The sequence below is a fragment of the Gossypium arboreum genome, chromosome 12 (genome assembly GCF_025698485.1).
Source record: "Gossypium arboreum isolate Shixiya-1 chromosome 12, ASM2569848v2, whole genome shotgun sequence".
In the NCBI taxonomy this organism is placed as follows: domain Eukaryota; kingdom Viridiplantae; phylum Streptophyta; class Magnoliopsida; order Malvales; family Malvaceae; genus Gossypium; species Gossypium arboreum.
The window spans coordinates 21,553,317-21,558,421 of NC_069081.1; the positions used below are offsets into that span (position 1 = coordinate 21,553,317).

General features: G+C 35.3%; 1 non-coding gene across 1 annotated transcript; it reads left to right on the forward strand.

Annotated features, from left to right (window-relative positions):
• The first annotated feature begins 510 nt into the window (after window positions 1-510).
• LOC128286278 (small nucleolar RNA R71) lies at window positions 511-617 on the forward strand. Its single transcript, XR_008276821.1, has one exon. It is a non-coding gene; the product is annotated as a small nucleolar RNA R71 (small nucleolar RNA).
• The last annotated feature ends 4,488 nt before the right edge of the window (window positions 618-5,105 follow it).

Below are 5,105 nucleotides of genomic sequence, written 5' to 3' on the forward strand. Positions count from 1 at the left end.
GTGGCTGTTGAAAACCTTGAGGATTTTATGGCTTTTGATTCTCTTGACCAGCCTAGGAGAAATTTGGGTGGTTCCTCCAACCTGCATTATAAGTATTACTATATGGGTTATTTTGAGATCTAAAGTTATATTACCCATATAGTTGACTTGTTCTTCTTCAGTTGTAGGATTGAAGGATTGGTATTCTGTATGCACACCTACTCCGCTTGAGTCACACCACATTACTGGATGTACCTATGTAGAGCCAAGTAAACATTAATCTTTTTATTGAGAAGTTCTACCTGATTAGAGAGCATGGTGATTGAATCGATGTTATAAACGCCGGCTGTTTTCATTGGCTTTGTCCTCATAACTTTCCACTGATAGTTATTCAGTGACATCTCCTCTATAAATTCATGGGCATCTTCTGGTGTTTTGTTATTGATGGTTCTGCCAGCAGTTGCGTCAACTATTTGCCGAGTTGAGGGATTCACACCATTGTAGAACGTTTGAACTTGCAGCCAAAGCAGTAACCCATGGTGAGGGCATCTTCTCAGTAAGTCTTTGTATCTCTCCCATGCATCGTAAAGTGTGTCTAAATCTATCTGCACAAAAGAAGAGATATCATTACATAATTTAGCCGTTTTAGCTGGCAGAAAATATTTTAGTAAAAATTTCTCGGTCATTTGTTCCCAAGTAGTGATAGACCCTCGTGGTAACGAGTTCAACAACTGTTTAGCTTTGTTTCTCAGTGAAAAAGGAAATAACTGAAGACGAATGGCATCATCAGAAATGCCATTGATTTTGAATGTATCGCAAAATTCAAGAAAATTTGCCAAGTCCGTGTTGGGATCCTCATCCCGCAAACCATCAAACTGAACAAACTGCTGTATCAACTAAATTGTGTTAGGTTTTAGTTCGAAATTATTCACAGTAATAGCAGGTCTAACTATACTAGACTCAGGTCCTGTTAAAGAAGGTTTAGCATAATCATACATAGTACGAGGAGCAGGATTTGGATTAGCAGCAATTGTAAGAGGCAGCTGCTCGCCTAGGTTTTCAGCCATCTCGTCAGTTGGGGTTTGAGTATCGTCTTCTTGCTCGTTCTTCGTGTATCGTAAACTACGCCTTATTTCTCTTTGATTTTTTCAAATTGTACAATCGATTTCTTCGTGTATCTAGTCATAAACTATAAAAACCTGCCAAGACAGAGAAAAAGTAAATTAATAAATAATAAAATAAAATAAAATTGCAAGAAAAATAAATGGCTAAAGTAATAAAAATTTAGTGTTCCTAATATTTCAGTTCCCCGACAGCGGCGCCAAAAACTTGATCGCGTGATTCGTAACAAGTAATAAATATTTATAATGAAGATCAAACCTAGACTAACTATTATCACGACGAAAAGGCAAGTACACCTATCGAACAATAGTATAGTAATGGCAAGACCAGGATATCGTACCCAAGGGAACCAAAAGTACTAGTAATAACTATCTTTTTATTATCTAGCCTAAGAATAAAAGGTTTTGTTTTAATTAACTAATTATTTAAACTAATTAACTAATTTAATTAAAGCAAAGAGAAATCTTAGAAAAAGACTTGAAGAAAAGCAATTGATAAAGACGACACCCAAGGAAGAATCCACCTAGATTTCACTTATAATCTGACTCTGAGCCGGACGATTTATTCACTTGACTTGATCTGTGAGACTCCCTAACCTATGTTATTATCCCTTTCGAGACTAATAACATCTAACCTTCAGTTGAATTAACCGAAATTTCTTTCTTAATTAAAACCCCTAGGGAAACAGTAAATCACTCTATGGACTCCCATATTAGGTTTCACCCTAATCCAGCAAAATCTCGTAACCTTATTTCTAGGCGTTTGATCAACCCCGCTTAATTATGTCAAATCTACTCTTAGGCAGGGTCTATTCCTCTTCTGCATAAGCATATCAAATCATGAATTAATACCCGAAATATTAACTCAAGCATTAAGAACACATAATTAAGAACAAATCAAGTATTTATCATACGGTTCAGATAATAATAACAAGATCCATCGTAGGTTTTATCCCCCTTAGGTATCTAAGGAGTTTAGTTCATAATAAAATAAGAGTACATCTCAAAAGTATGAAAATAACAAAACATAAAGAAAATTCTAAAACCCTTGAAGGAATTCTGATAGAGATCTTTAGTCTTGGAGTAGCTCCGACTTTTGAGATGGATTGTCTGGCTTCCTTCAAGTAATTCCTAGCGTGTGGTTTTGTATTCCAGAAAAGTTCTGGAGAGGCGGCCTCCTTCTAGGTCACACTTAGGGTGTTTATATAGGCTTTGGATTGGCTTTTTCCCCCCTAAGTACCCTTTTCCGTGTAAAATACAACTCTTTGAAAAAGGGACACGCCCGTGTGCCACGACTGTGTGATGTGATTACCAGGCCGTGTTCGATCTGTTGAATTGTACACAGCAGTGTGGGCTCAATGGCCAGGCTGTGTGAATCGTGAAAACCTTGGTCGACACTCCCGAAGGCCAGGGGCGTGTGAGATGCCCGTGTGGCAAGGCTTAGGCCATGTCATCTTCTTGATTTGGTTCGTTTTATCCTTTTTTAGCTCGTTTTTGGCTCCTTTCGACTCTTGGTGCTCTCCTGAGTACAAAACATGAAATAACCGGATTAAGAGCACCAAAATTCACAAATCTAGTAATAAACATCCATAAATATGCTAAGTATTTGGGGTATAGATATGTATAATTTGGAATTTATTAGTAACTCAGGTAGCTCTTCAAGAAAAATGTCCGGAAAGTCCTTAATCGTCCTGATATCCTTAACCGAAAAATCTCCAGGACCTGAAACACTGATGTAGGCCAGATACGCCTCACATCTCCTATGAACCAACTTTTCCGCCCTAAATTCAGAAATCACATTCGATAAGTAGTTCCAACATTCCCCAACCTGGCTATCATCCTTTGTGTAACACCTCTAACCCATATCCGTCACCAAACTAGGGTTAAGAGGCATTATCGGACATATCAGAATATTTAGAAATCAAAAGTCATACATCATCATTTCATAATCAAAATCAACATAAAGTCCCTTTCTTAGGTCAATGAGACCTTAAACATGCATTAGCAAGAGGTCGGGACTAAACAGAACACATACAAATTTTTTTGAAAACTTAACAATTTTCTAAGTCACAAAGATCACACGCCTGTGTGAACAAGCCGTGTGCTTCACACGACATTAGACACGCCCGTGTGTCTAGACCGTGGAAAAATAGGGCATACATACTAACTTATCCACATAGCCACAAGACACGCCCGTATGTCTAGCCTGTGGTCAAAACTGACTTAGCCACACGGCCTAGCACACGTCCTTGTGTGTGCGATCGTGTGGTCTGCCCAGGCTCATTTCGAAATGGCCCTCGAGCAACACAGCAGAGACACATGCCCGTATCCCTACCCGTGTGGGCATAAAATAGACCATTTACAAGGCCAAAATGCCACTCAATATGAGTCCTTTTTGCAAGTATCATTCAATCATAAATATAGCACATTTTAAGCCAATTAATAGGCGGCCATTCATACACTTCCCAAAGTAATATTCAAACATTATTTACAATGAATCATGACTATCTAATACTTAACTTATAACTGAGCAAATATCATACATATATTTCATAAGTTGATTACGAATTTATTACTTCAATTCATGCACATATCAAATAGAATAATCCATATTACATTACTTTTGGTCCTTTACCATATTTGGCAAAACTAACTTCACAAAATAGTTAAGTACAGATTTTAAACAACATAGTCATATGTGCATTTAATATTAAGTCAAAATCAAAACATAACATATGGCTTAACAAGCATCCATACATGAACCATAAGCCAACCTTACCAAATGGACAAATATGCTTTTAATACCATCTATATATAAGTGCATAGTTACCATGTTATCAATAGCGATTTTCCAGCCTAATTGTCGAGCCAATATACAGAATTTATGTGCTAAATAACATGTCAATATTACCTATACATATCCAATTCAATTCGGTTAGCTAAGTTAATGTCACTACAAATTATAAAATAATCTTACGACTGCAAAGCATGCTTATTATTTACCACTTCCAAACCAATTCACAAGACAAATTATATAACCAAAACAAATCAATAATAAACCACAACCTAAGCACATCCATTAGCGATATTTACTTCACTTGAACCACATTATATTAATCCACAAATGCAAGACATACTATAAATCAAGTTTACCATAATAAGCTAATTATAATCCTTACATATCATTACTCAAAATCGATTTCATGTAACCAACATCACCACATATTTACCATGAATCATACCTCTCAAATTAAGCTTGTAATATGTTTGAATATAAATACGAACATTCGTATCATGATCAAAACATTTTCGTATAGCTATATACATATACAAATTTCAAAATCAACTATATCAAAACTAGCCTATACATGCCACATAACTAAAATTCAGAACTTTAATTTACCGAAACGATAACCAGATAGTGTGATGAGATCTCCTTCGACTTCCAACCTGAGCAAGTCTCCGAAACTCTATAAACATAGGAAAAATACAGACAGAGTAAGCTTTAAAGCTTAGTAAGCTCGTATCTTAATAAACTTAACATAACAAATAATTTCATTACAAAGTCATATGCATGATATGCTATCTTATACAGCTTTTCCAAGTTATAAAACATGTTCTCATATTGAATTATCATCGTTTAATATTATACTTGCTTACTTCAATAACTTTAGCTTTCACAAGCTTATTCAACTCAATTCTCCTATATCATTCAATTCACACTTTCATATAGCAAAATGAGCACATTATGGAAATAACACATCTAATCATATATATATGCATAAATCTCATATCATCATTTATACTTAATTTCACCTTTCATACATATAACATCTGACAATCTCACGTATGCCACTTTATAAACCATATCTTATTCATTTTTTCATGTTTCATTTACACGTATTCTCATTTCATTTTTGTAGACATCACATAACATTCTTTGCACATATATACTTACCTTTCATTTTCAAATATTGTATACATTTCAATGTACCTGAATCGAAA